The sequence below is a fragment of the Anopheles maculipalpis genome, chromosome 3RL (genome assembly GCF_943734695.1).
Source record: "Anopheles maculipalpis chromosome 3RL, idAnoMacuDA_375_x, whole genome shotgun sequence".
NCBI classification, from domain to species: domain Eukaryota; kingdom Metazoa; phylum Arthropoda; class Insecta; order Diptera; family Culicidae; genus Anopheles; species Anopheles maculipalpis.
The window spans coordinates 61,138,644-61,153,050 of NC_064872.1; positions in this window are offsets into that span (position 1 = coordinate 61,138,644).

A 14,407-nucleotide genomic window follows, 5' to 3' on the forward strand; every position below is an offset into this window, starting at 1 on the left:
AAACGTTTTGGTATTGTGGGGAGGGTGCTCAATTGGTTCGAAAGTTATTCAAAAGATAGAACTCAAAGAACTTTTTTTGGAAACTATAAATCAGAGGCTATAGAAAACACCCTTGGAGTTCCGCGAGGAAGTGTTCTTGGGCCAATTGTGTTTATCATGTACATTAACGACACGAAACAGGTTTTAAAATCTTGTGAGATCAATCTTTTTGCTGACGATACTGTTATGTTTATTTTGCAAAAAGACATCAAACAAGCGGAGTCTCTCATTAATCTCGATTTGAACACTCTAGATGTTTGGTTGATGTACAAAAAGCTGGCATTAAACATTAAAAAGACAAGCAACATGATAATGACTACCAGTGGTTTGACCAATCCTCCATCTATCGTTATAAATATGGAAACAATCGAAAGAACTCGTCAGGTGAAATACTTGGGGGTTATATTAGACGACAAGTTGAAATTCCACGCTCACATATACTTGGTCATAAACCAAAGTGGCAAAGAAGTGTGGAGTGATTAGTAGGCTGGCGAGCGATCTCGATTTTTTCGGGAAAGTCCACCTCTACAAATCACTAATATCCCCACACTTTGATTTCTGCTCGTCCATTTTGTTTAACGGCAATAAGGGGCAAATTATTCGGCTTCAACGGTTGCAAAATCGTATTATGAGGCTTATTTTGGGTTGTGGTCGACGTACATCGTTCGCTGTTATGCTGAATATCCTGCAATGGATGTTTGTAGAGCAAAGGATTTTGTATCAGACCATGACATTTGTATATCGACTTTTTAACAACCTATTGCCAGTGTATCTGGGATAGAGAATAGTGCGGGGATCTGACGTTCACAGGTACTGTACACGTAGAGCTGATGAGACCAGAGTCCCAAACTTACTATCTCATTGTGCAAGGAACTCGTTGTATTTCAAAGGGATTCAACGGTACAACAGAATTAAAAAACGCGAGCAACTTACAGGAGTTCAAGCGTAGGTGTGTTTTGTCACTCTGTCACTGTGTCTTGCGTAACTGCACTTGTCATCATGATCTAGATGATGATGATAAGATTTTTTTTGTGTTTTTTAATTTTTAAAAAATATATAAAAGAAAGAGTCAACGCAAGTTTGAGACACGCGCGTTCATAAGTGGACAGATTGAGGTCATTTGTGGGGGGTTCATTGAGTGTTCACGGTCTGGAAGTTCACAACGGAATTCATACATTGATGATTGTATGTGGCCAAGTTCGCAGATATGGATTTCCCTGCTTCGGAAGGTAGTTCCCTAATCCACCCGTTGGTGTTAGAGGAACTGGCCATATGCATGTCGGTGTTAGCGGTGTTCTTAAACGTGGTGAACCAGTCCCATTCCTCGGTCGCTGGTACGCTACGTAAAGGATACCATGAAATATTTGGCTTCCTACCAAAATAAATAATTCTCTCTTTTTCTTCTTTTATTTGGCCCAACATGCTCAGCAAGTATTGGCCTATCATTTCTAGCTTTTCTTGACTTAATTTAACCCGCAGCGGGATAGTAGGGTACAGGGCGATGGCTCGGTGGTAGAGGCGGCGCTGGTTTTCACGCGGCAAGACCGTGGTTCGAATTTCATTCAGATCTTTCCTTCCTAGTGTGAGCTGACTTTCAAACTCTGTAGTGTCAGTAAGTCGAGTAATAAATTCGATGGTCATTGTAGCTTAGCTGGTTGTTATGCCAAGAAGAAGTGATTATTTAATAAGGAGTCAACAAAGCGAGTTGTTTGCAATTCCTGAAAACAAAACTCCCAACTATTCGCTAGAAGTTTTATCTTTAAGGTGGGTTGTAGCTCCAGGTTTTTGTTGATTCTTTATTTCTTCAATTTTTTTTATTGAAACGTGAACCATGATTCAGATCAAACATTATTTAAAAATAAACTCCCTTACATTTGAAACAAGTTTTGAATTTGCTCATCTGTGTCCTACAGCGTCTGTGGTCGTTGTGCTGATTAAATTTTAATTGCATTAATTGAAATGCTTGCAAGTGGTCCTTCAAAAAGTTCTTTCTTCTTTCTCCTAACCACCCCGAACCCCGTACCACCGTCGAAAGGAAGTTCAACAGAGTGGAATTTATATTAACATTCAACCATTGGAGAGATACGATAATGAATAGGTTTAAACACATGTATAACGTTTAGGCTGTTTTTAAATACACCGTTTCTTGCTTAAAACCATTTAAACTTCCGGACACTAGCTGATAGTAGTAGCATAATGCACAGAACAAAAGAACGAGAGAGTGATAAAGAGAGAGAATAGAAATCACAAATCAGTTCAAAGAAAATTCCGTGTACTCTCTTCCTTTGCCGTACCCGGAACGGCACCAGGAATGGCTAATAAAAGTCAAGTCTTGGCTATGATGGTAAATTTTCTGACGTGGAAAGTTTCTTTTTCCTCTTCATCGTGCCGGTCATGCTTTGAAGGTTGAACATTTTAAAAATTTTCAATTCTACTTTTTTGTACTACCCGATGTGGTGTGAAGGTGTTACGCCTCCGCCCATCCACGTGCTTTAAACTCTTTTCTCCGCGTAGTTTTGAAGTGATTGTCAAATTAGAGTATGATTTATGGGATGATTTTCGCTTTTCTTTCTCATCAGTGTGAACCACTCTGCTCATTATTCGCATTTCTGGTACGTGCTTTGCGTTGGTGGAAAGTGTTTTTCTCGGTTTTTTTTTTTCGGTGGCTAGATGCAGTAGTGTTCTGTACAACAGCTTCCTCACCTGACATTTCCGGTGCGGTTTGTCATTATGAACATCAGAAGGGCAGAATGGCAGAAAAACAACGCTCGGCAAAAACCCCTTTTATTGTCAGAACTTTTTTTTTTATCGCACGTATCTGTCGTATTTGACTTTAAGGCTACAGAAGCGAACGAGAAGCTGACAATTCTAGCTAAAGTGTGGCCTGAATGGAAGTAGGATGGACATCCGTAAACAAACCTTGTCCGTTTGCAAAGATACGCTCTACAAAGCAAATGAATTATCTGTGTAGAAAAACGATTCGAGAACTAACCATAACATTTTGCTCTTTTCCTGCTTAAGAAAAAAATCTGCCACAGCAAAAGTGAAGGTGGAAAATGCATCAATTTTCCTTCCCCCATCCGAAAGACAAAAGTGCTCTTTGTACTCGTGTCATGCAGGTGAGCATCTTAATGGAAAGGATAAAGTTTTGTGGTGAAATTAAAACATTTCGCCGAGCAAATGACCAAACGGCGAACGAAGCGATAAGCTCGGCATTCAATGGAATACAAGTCCTGTCCCTTATTCCTTTTGTCTTTTGTGTTCAAGGTGAATCTTGCGTCGGATCTGTGTCAACACTCTGGAGACTTACTTGAACTGGACCTCAGTCCGAATTTGAAGTGCTTTCCATGCATCTGTGCTTTTGCTGCCGATTTACTCCCAATTCGGGAACCATTTTCCGTTGGTAAAGTTTCAATTCAACTCAAATAGCCTTTGACCCGTGGGAATGGGGGTGATCTTCGCAGTGGGCATTTGGTGCTAACCTTTTTTAATTAAGATATCCTTTCCATAACAGCCATTGCAGGTCCTTTTTGCTATCTTGTCTAGGTGGTTCTACTGTTTTCTCGTCATTAAAAGAGTTGAGCTTGGAAATAGAGTTAAGGATAAACGGACATTTAATACAAGATAATGCAAAAAAACGGACTATCGTCCGTTTTGGAGTGGTCCAAGCATTGGAAAAAGTTTGTAATGTAGTTTAAAACTTTTTAAATGAATTTAAGTAATTTTAAGGCCACGTACTGTCAATGCAAACGTAAATGTTAATGTAAATTTTGTTAACAGTTGATTTTAGACATCCAAACATGCTTCATTTTAAATGTTTAAGCCATTTTGAGCAATTTTAAGTAATTTGAAAGATTTTATAGGTTTAACATGTTCGAAATATTTAAATTCCTTTAGAGGAGTGTATAAGTTACGTTATATTCATATAAGTTACGTTAACCAATTAGTCTTATAAATTAGTTAAACAAATGATAATGTGAGATTCGGGCGGTTCGGTGATGTAGGCGACAGCGGTAGTCGGTCTTCAACGCCTACGGCAGGACCGAGGCTTAACTCCCCCGGTACAGACTAGCAGTGAGGACCGATTATCCAACTATGTGGTATCGACAGTCTAGTAAGCCATTCGTGACCTTAGAGGTCGTTCCAAGCCAAAAAGAATAATAATCTCAGATCGTTTAATGTATGACTAGCACATCAAACCGATTCCTGATATTTGTGGTAAAGTATCAGTTTGCAAGTCAACGTTGGTATGATCTTTTAGCTATAACATCAATCCTCCTTCCATTATTTTTTTTAGTTTTTGCTGAATCTTTGAAATGTCCGTGTCAGAATTCGTATACTGAATCGTAACGTCAGGGTGTCCTAGGAGAATAATTTCGAAATGTTAAAGGAAAGAATAAGTTCGAAGATTAATTCGAAAATATCAGCAATACGGCCTGGCCGTCCCTTATGAATAAAAAAAAAATCGAAAATATGAGTTTTTTCTAAAAAAGGAGAAAAAAGGTCAATGTACGCGAGGAAACGGTCATCGCACATCAGCGGGAAGGAGAAAGTTTTAAATAGAGCATGAAAAGGGTGAATTTGCTCTCTTTAAACCTTTGCTTTCAAGGCCAAGAAGTGATTCCTCGTTTTTAAAAACCCTCCCGATTGCTCACGTGTAATAGATTTCCACGTTAAATGGCTAAATAAAGTGGAGAAGTTTGTCGCTTCAGTATTCATCCTTGAATAAGTTTTTGTTTCGTTATGGTTTGTCAAACTTAAAGGCTTGCATATTTTCGTCTTCTTCTAAGCTTAACGACCCTCTAGGACACGCCTGCGATCGGAATGGTTTTCTAGACTTGCCCATACCACGTAGTTGGATAGTCAGTCCTCACTACGGGGGGACCGTTCGGATGGGATTTGAACCCCGGTCGTGACGTAAAACGATTTGGATGGAGATTACCCTTTTCTCCAGGCGCATGAAGACATGATCTTCCTAAAAGACATGATCTCCCAAGAACTCTCGTCTTCTGAAGTAATCGAAGGCCGTTAGAGAATCACTCACTGTAAGAGATCTTGTATTGAGTGCGGTATTGTCGTTGAAAAAGCTAAAATCTATACATGTAAATTGTTTCTCCAGTGATTCAACTCAACACGATCTTCACTTTACCGCAATCACACGCCGAATTTCTCTCTCTTTATTGGCCGCTTTTCACCTTTTATAAATCATATCTCGCATCTCGTACGTCTCTATATGCCTGCATATATGCCTCTATATGCCTTTTATCCTTTCTTACAGCGGTACGAATAGATAACCGTACAGAGGCACGGCTACCCAATTTTATCCTTACACACATTTTACTTCGGACATCGTCTATCAAGATAATTTTTCGAACAGGATCAAGTTTGAGAATCTTTCTTGAGGACTTGTAATAATCTCCTAGGGATCTCAGATTAAAGGAACCTCATTTTGAAGAAGAGATTTTCGTCGAAAAGGATTCGCAATGCAAGTGACCTCCTAGTTTCAGGGATTTGGTCTACGTAAAGACCTTGTAGTAGAAAAAGGACTTCTCGTTCAAGGAGCCTTTACTGTCAACATAATGTAGAACAGAACATTGTTCAGAGCTGAAGAACAAACAACACAAAGTAATACACAACTGAAAAATGTCGTCTTCGACATTTTTTATATGTTCAAAATTTCGTCGACTATCAAAACATCGTCGGAAAAATGTGAGTTTTTCAAATATTAACAAATCGTTTAGTTAGTTTTACACTTTTTGGCAAATAAAGTCACGAACTTTGCTTCTCTGCATGCTTTGAGCTTTTTAGGAATTGCTATCGGCTTCCAATGTTAAACAAATACACGGTGGAGGATTGGTTTGTCAGTGATTCCTGACAAACCAATCCTCCATGATTAGTGTTTGTTTGATAGAAAAACAACGCACTCGTTATCAGTTACAAAAGCCATCAGCTTAATGTCGCTGGTGGTTGCCGATTATATCAAGCATGGTAGAGTTGTCTATGCCCTAAGGCCTGTACATGCTGTTGAACTTCAATCAGTCATAGGTGACCATTTTATTATCGTTACAACCGACATACCATACCAAACCGATGCATGCCACCATCAACGTTCACTGCGCCCAGTGTGTCAATCTATTCATTCTAATCTCATCATCGAACATGGGCTACTGATTTATAGTTGGCCCCAATTCGACCGGCACGTCAAATTTCTCGCAGATAACACGGTTCGATTTACATCACCAATTAGACCACTGGTCACCGGTTAACCGAGGCGCGTTATCCGGACCCTTCAAACCATCGTTCATCCCTTCGCCGGCTGCTGTAATCGCTAGCCAGCACCAGCATTATCATTATGTGCCGTGAATCGTACGACCGGCGTTCGGTTGTAACATTATGTTTTCGATGATAATAATCATGCCTGTGCGATGCCGGCACGATGAGTGCGGAGTGGCAGTTTGGCCGAAACCATAACTAGGTGTTACACCAGATGGTGGGCGAAAAGAGTCGTACTACGCGCGCGCTTACAGTCTTAGCTTTGGCGGGGACAGTGGCCCACCTGTGGCCCTGCGAGCATAATATTATCGCGTACCGACGGGTGGCCTGTAATTTTGTTACCTTGGCATTAAGCGGCAATCAATGGGTGTACCAAACCGGCAGCTGCTACCACCGCTTAGGTTTCCTATGAATATTCATCAATGGGTAGACTAATGCCCAATAGTCCCTACTTGGGCTTACCACGAACCAGGACCAATCGATTCGTGTCCAGCGGATAGCTTCTGAATATAGTTGTGTATGTGTGTTGTGAGAGATTCAATCGAACGACCATTTCATGGTCAACGCTGGTAAACGAAGAGAATTGAAAAAAATATATTTATTCGAGATTAAGCTCCTCCCCGGGTCGGGCGGGTCGTTAACAACAGTGGTCTGGTTTCTTTCAGATTCATTCGCCGTTCACGATCACATCACGTAAAATGCTGACACCGACCGGCAGACCGGGCACGCGTCAAGGGGTGGCTTTTATAGCTCTGGATTGTTCCTTTCCGAGAGTTCCTCTTAGATACCGCTTTGAAAGGGAATCCCTCGCAGTGGAAGCGGATACGGTAACAAAAAAATCGCCACACCAAGTGTTTTGGGGACCATTTTCTGGCTATCGTCAAGAACATCAGACGGTGGGCCTATGCTTAGCTTTAGTCAAAATGAAAAACTTTGAGCCTGATTCGACCCATCCGCACGCAGGGAATTCTCCCACAAGAGCTTGGTTTATGCAGCCAACGATAAAATTGCCGTAAAAATGTCATCAGCTAATGAGCTTTTGACAAATTGTTTTCAAATAATCGATAGCGCCGCGAGATAATGCTTCGCAAAGCAAACGAGCCTGAAGAACCGGCATTGCATCGTGGAATTCTGGACGCACAACTCAGATTTTCGATGGTTGAAACGTTCGGCTCCTGAGTTCATATCCTGTCGGCGTGCCAGTTTTGCTTTCGAGTGAGCGGAATTCATTAACACACCAGACCAGAGCAGAATGTTGGCCAACCCTTCCAGGAGATTGGTTCCGGCATTTTCGTTTACTCCCGAAACGGAAGCGAAAGTGATGATTTGGCAATCGAACGAGAAGCACTAAATCTTCTACCAGGCATTAATGTCGATTCCTTTTTTTTTTTTTGGGAGAACTTTTGCTGGAGTAAAGTCGCCTCCGTCGCCTGTTCATCGTGGTCTGCTTGCAAAAATGAGCGCAAAAAAGCCCTTAATTAAAATTTATAGAATCCATCAGCTGAAGTAATATCGACGATTCGAGTATTGCCTATAGGCCCGGAGGCACGGATTACTATTGCTTTCTCGCTTTCTCGAACGCGAACGCGGTAGAGAACCAGGATTGGTGACGGAAAGGGAACCAATTCGGAAGGATGAGGTAGTTCCATTTCCGGTGCAATCAAGCATCGTGATGAAACATCCCAGTATGCTGACATAATCATGAGCACCAAACCATCGAGACGCACCGGCAAGCCGCAACGCGTGGTGGGGCAATAGAAAAGCTCACCGTTGAAGTGATGCGCGTCACCCGATAGAAAGAACGGGGGGAGGGGGGGGGAGGGGGGTGAGACCATGAGACGATGGTGATGAACGGATCCGGAACTGAACGAGCGTGACTCCCTGCGGTGCAATAAGAGTGGGTAATTTTGCAGCGAGTGAAAGAAGCTCATTTCCTTTTTTGTGACATCCTCGTTGGCTCATTTGTGAATTGACGTATCACCCGTTTGACACGATGCGTTTTGTGACTTATTGGCAATTTATTGGCATGGGAATTTATGTTAACAATAAGTGTTGGAAGATGAAGTGAACCAATCCGAAGCATGATAGTTGGAGGGGCAGTAAGTTGTCCTAGTATTTAATAGGATGTTATGTTTAATGTGGTTATAAGTGTTAAAATGCTTGAACATGTGCACAAAAGAAGAAAAAAAAGATCGTTAAATCTTGTCCTAGTGACAAGGGTATTGAAAGTTTGTTAATCAAGCACAATCGGTCTGTGATTCGGTTCTTTTCGACCAGCAATGATTTGATGCTCAAGAAAGTTTATACTTATCATACAACCAGATTGCTCTGCATAAAAAAGGAATCATAATGAATAAAAAAGGACTAGGCTATTGTTTCTATTGGATAATTACAGTAGATCCTACATATTTTACTTGTTGTGTCGGAACGGAATGGCACATGATCATGCTTTACTGCAGCTTAATAACTGCCTAGAATAGCTTCATTGCACAGTATTGTCCAAGCGATCAGAAAAAAAATCAGGATGAAGTTTCGCTGTCTATAACGTTGGTGTCAAGGAGGTTTGATTTTGGATAGAGGGACCTTTGGTGCTCTTTACATGAGAAGACGCTTATAATGGGTCAATTTCAGGATAATGATCATCAACTTTTATACTTTCACTCTACTAAATTTCATCGATATTAACAGTTCTCCGGCATGATTGGAAAAAGAAATATACATTCATTATTGTAGTTTTTAGGTTGTTTGGTTTATTACTTTCAATGGAGACGCCTGGTATCTCATGATGATCAACGAGTTTTATATTAAATGGGAAGCATAATCGAAATTTTGCTCCATTTTTTTGTGAATTAATAGAAAGTAGGAAACATTATTCAGTAGGAGATTATGAGAAGTAGGAGAGAGATAAAGAAAGTGAAACCTTCATGATTGACGAATGAATAGTTGTTGAAATTCGCCTGGTTGTTAGTGATAATCAGTTTGTAGTTTGTTTTATTTTCAATTTGTTTTTATTTATTTAACGATTCGGCCGGCCCGTTCATCTCGAAAAATGTTCTGCTCCTATTTATTTATTTTTGGTTAAAAGTAATGTTGCTGACGGGAACAAACTTGATTTGAAGCATGGGAGAGCGGTTGGGTGGACCGATCACGCGGAGAACTGACCGGATCCGAAACTCTCGCGCAGCTTCTTGTGCATTGCCAGATCTACTTGGATCAGACGGATAGGCTTAGATAGGTTTAGACGACACCAACTCTGCCAAGTCAGGTGAGTTAACCTTTTTTCCTGGACTGACCAGGAGAAGTTTTTAACCGCGTACGAAAGCACAGCCGATGCTAAGTTCTTCTAATTCTTTCGACGGATTGGGGAGGCACTGAGGAACCAACAACCGGAGGGAAGGCGAAAGGGGAAACTTACCCGAATCTGAAAGTACCTGCAAAAGACATAAAAGTGCTGTGAATTGAGTTTTCAATAAAAAGTCTCTTTATTCAAACTGCTTCGTTCTTGTAAACTAATTTCGATCCCTTGATCGATGTTACCGAAGTGGGAAGCCAATATTTATTTTCCTTCTTTCTTTAGATTTGTCAGGAATTCTTTTGGTTAGAAACGCGTTGCTAAAGATTGTTTTGTTTCTTTTCACCAATAATTATGTGATCGCGCATCGCCTTACGCTGCGTTGACGTTATTCTATAAAGTAAACAATAACCGCTTCGTCCGATTGTTCCTATTCTTATTTATGTTTGCTCTGGTTTTTATTGTATGCCTATGCTAAAGAGCAAATTAAGCATCGGAAAGTTTACAATGTTTTTATGCTGTCAGAAAAATCCGACTGTCGATTTTATTTCACACGGCGATGTGACGTTGCATTTGATTTGACACAATGTAACAATTTAGAAATGCGTACTTTGCATGCGTCTTGTGCATGTTTCTCTTTTAGGTTTTATATTTGTGATCGCGTTCGCAACAAAAACCCTTTTTTTTCTTCTTCTTTTTCTTGGCTTAACAATTCCGCCAAGCGATGCCAGCCATATAATTTATAATTAAACTAGAATTTTCGATACTAAGTATTAGGATAGTCAATCCCTAGCCCAGTCACTTTAGGGCATCGTTCTGGATGAGTCGTTCGAGTATCATTATAGCGTCTGATCTGCCTGTATGTCAGTCTCAGGCGTATTGAAGATTTCAACTGTAGATATTTTCCTTGCTGGAAAGAAAAAAAATCCGACTAGGTATTGGTGTGAAATAAAAAAAAAATGGTTCGAACAGATCATTTAAAACGATTGAACTCTGCACATTTACACCGCAGCGTAACACCAGAACGTGGCTTTTTTTACTCTTGTATTGCCCATACAAACCGCGCACATTCCATTAGCTGGATCAATTTGCTGCAGTATATAGTGAAAGCGCTCGCAAGCTTCTAAACCAGGATCGCATTGAAAGTTCCAACCATCTCCCTCGCAATTTCTGAGCAAGGCAGGCCATTTATTGTTCATGCCCTAAGCTCACTTTTCGTGCCAATAAAGCGACTACCGATGTGTACCGATCCGATGAAACGGTGCCATTTTCCATTTCGATGAAAGCGAGAGATTTATTCCAACACTCCTCCCCCCGGGAAGGATCGGAAAACCAAAAATCCTTTGAGAGCGTTAGGAAAAAAAGGGCTTTCGGTTGGTGTACTCGGTGGCTCGTTGTGCTGCGCTGCTACAGGGGTTTTATATGTTTTCCCTAAAACAACTACAACGGTACGCTCATGTATCATGCATCTATTAGGAGCTATCGTCTATTGTAGCACCAGAAGAATTGGAGGGATTTTTTGTTGTTGTTGCCCGCACCTCCCCCCCCCCCCCCCCCGACCACTTCGTTCCTTCTGCTAGGGGTCAAACGTATGAGCTGGTTTGGCATGAAACATCATGCACTCAGGACATATTCGATATGGTGCCGGTTTATACGAATTGTCATGCGACCCGTATTGAATGTGTATGGACCGACATTGCCGATTGATCATTGCCATTTCGTCCGTTATTGTGCCCGATGACAATGTGTGTGTGTGGTGATGGCGGTGGTGGTGCACCATTGGACGAATAAAGTTCATCCCTTTGCACTCAACTTACTGTCTCACTCATTCCTCTCGAGTTTCGGGTCTCAGCATACGGAGACAGCACGGAGATGCCCGTGGGGCAATGCAATTGAAACGAATTCCCTGCGAGCGGCTCGATGATTTAAATAATATCCAGTGATTTTGCTCAATGAAATTCGATTCGTTTCATTTCGGTTTTTATACCCCTACTCACAAAAACGGCGAATGAAAGTGGTCATGGGTTTTTACTAGGGATGTAAAAAGCGTTCTGTCTGTGGCAAAAGCTGAAGCACAGCTGAAGCCTTCCACAGCTGGTTTTCCGTGTGGCTTTTGTTCGGGAGATGCTGCATCCAAACATCGTATCGGTTTTTCTGCCTTCCTCTTGCTCTCTTTGGGGTGGATAAATTTTGTTCTGATTAGAACTTTGTCATGTTGGTTTGCTGCACATCTTACCCCTCTCCTCCTCCCCCTCCCTCTCTTCTAGTCAACCAGCTGGAAGATCTTCTCGTCCACGATGAAAGGGATCCGATTTCATTCTTTGCAAAGAAGGATGGCTCCTGTTGGGCACTGTGTCATTGTTGTTTTCATTTCTCTCCCTATGCTTTGCTTTGCTGGCCAACCACTTGCCCATCACCATACCCCATTGGAGTCGTCGTCACCAAGGGACACTATAATCAAGGCATGATAGCCCGTTCGGAAGCTGCAATGAGTCCCCGCACCGGCTCTATCGACAAAGTCGTGTGTTGTTGTGCAGCTTTTTTGGCTTAGCACTTGCAGTGCGGTATCTCTTGGCCCAGTTTGGTCCCCACAGAATCGAGGGAAAAGAAACACATAACTATAATCTATTACTTCTCGTCTCGTAGCTGCAGAAAAGACGCTACGCTCTGATTTCAAAGTGAAGAAAGCGACTGCCAGCTGTTGGTGACTGTCCGAGGGTTATTAAACAACGACAGCTCCAAGTGAAACAGGATCGAGCGTCCACTTTAACTTTCCCTACGTTGTGCAGAGACACAGCCAGACCAGACGAGTGTGGGATTTGTGTATTCAGTCATGAAACACCAGCTCATGCATTTATAAGCAAACGACTGGATCCTCTTTTCGCTCATGAGTGAGAAAGAGCGAGAAAGGGAGGGAGAGAGAGAGAAGGATGGAACGTTTTTCGATTCTTCTAAAGCATTGGTTAAAATGGTTTTGATAGATCGAAGACATCGAATGCAACTGCAGCTTGTATCTGTGTTAAGCTGCCAAAAAGGTTTTTGTTTTGTTTTATTATTGAACATCGTTATAAGATCAGAAACAGGCATGGGTTGGGTTGGAAGATTCTGCTCATTTAGATGTCTGATGGGGTGACAATGGCTGGAAGCTAGCAACACGTTGTATAAATTAAGCGTTAATGAAGATAGTCTGATAGTGTGGTTTCGAATAATAAAATCAAGCTGATTATGTTACTAAATTTCCTTCACATCCTCTGTTGTTTAGAAATTATCTTTTTTTAAACCTCTATCTTTCAACACTTTCTAGAAATTTGCAAAATTACTAGGAAGCTTATCGATGCGGATTGTTACACTTTAAGTTAATCATTTGACTGATGCTCATCCTTTCGGATAAGCTTTTAATATCATTTTTTGGTTGCTTTAAACACCCTTACAGTGTTGGCGTATGCTTAGAGACATTGTTTTACCCCTCTGATCGATACAACGCATAACAACCGTTTCGAAGCAGGAGCAAAAAGCCACATAATCCTTTTCCGAGATCTCGATCGATCCTTTATCGGAAGCTTTGTAGGACACAAAACCGACCAACAGACCTACCGACCATTTTCAGCGTACTCCGAGCCACCCGATGATCACTTGTTGGTGTCCATAATGGATATTGAATGTTATGTAATAAATAACTGTCACTGCCGGTTATGGGGAATACCATTCGATGCGCCGTTGACCAGCGTGCTTCCTTTGCCGACCAAAGGATATCGTAAGGCGGTGCTGGGTTTCGCAAAAAGCTTCAATCAGAACTGCAGCGCATCGGGACGGTAGTGTTCCACATTTGTTCGCTCGGGAAAGCATACCAGCGAACGGGGTAAAGCGGTCCGCCTGTCGAAGTTAATCAAGTGGATGCTGGTTGCCCGGACTACCCACGTGACAAACAGAATCAATCCGTGGCTAACGAGATCGACGAGTGTATTGCTGAACAATTGGTGATGCTCCTATTGTGTTCCTGGTGTGGTGGTTGTAAGTGGTTTTGTGTGCGCCGGAGATGGGATTGAAAAGAGGGTTTGTATTCAAGAAGAAGGGTTAGTAAAAGGAAATGTACTGGACCATGGTCAGAGTTGGTGTTATTAGCGGCTTAAATTTAGCAGTTTAAAAACAATGTTTTGATGTATCCTGAAAAAATGTTTTCGTATTGTAATAGCTAGCAAGCTAATACAAGCTGTATAATAAGGGTAGGTCCTCCAATAACGGCAGCTTTAGACAATGACTCATTAGGTTGATTCAAGAGAGGAAAAAAATCACTGTTTTACAATACATAATTATACATTAGTTTTGACAAATTAGCATTATACAAAACAAGTTTAGACATCATGGCGCATTAATTAATCAAAGCGTCATTGTTCCTAATGATGTGGATGAAAAAGTTTAAGCACATTTGTAAAATCTTTACGTGCGTTGCTTTGTATATGAATTATTGTTAGAATGGGAACGCTCAGTTCTTCATAAATAGGTGCGGATGTGGTTATAACGATCTGCAGTGCGTTTTGGAAGGATCGCCATGCTGACAATACTCATGGGGCCGAGGTAAATTTGTGCTCCAAAAATTCGTCTGCTGCTCAAAACGAACCTTTTGCCGTAGCTGTATTCAATATTCTGTAAAGATGTGCGCCACTGGAAAAATTTAGGACACTCGGTCACGATTTTTGCAGTCATTTTTATTGAAATTTGAGTAAAATTAAAAAAAAGTCCTCATACTAGTTTTGTTTTTACAACACAGAAAAATGTCCTTCTATTTCTCTTTTATCTGTTGGG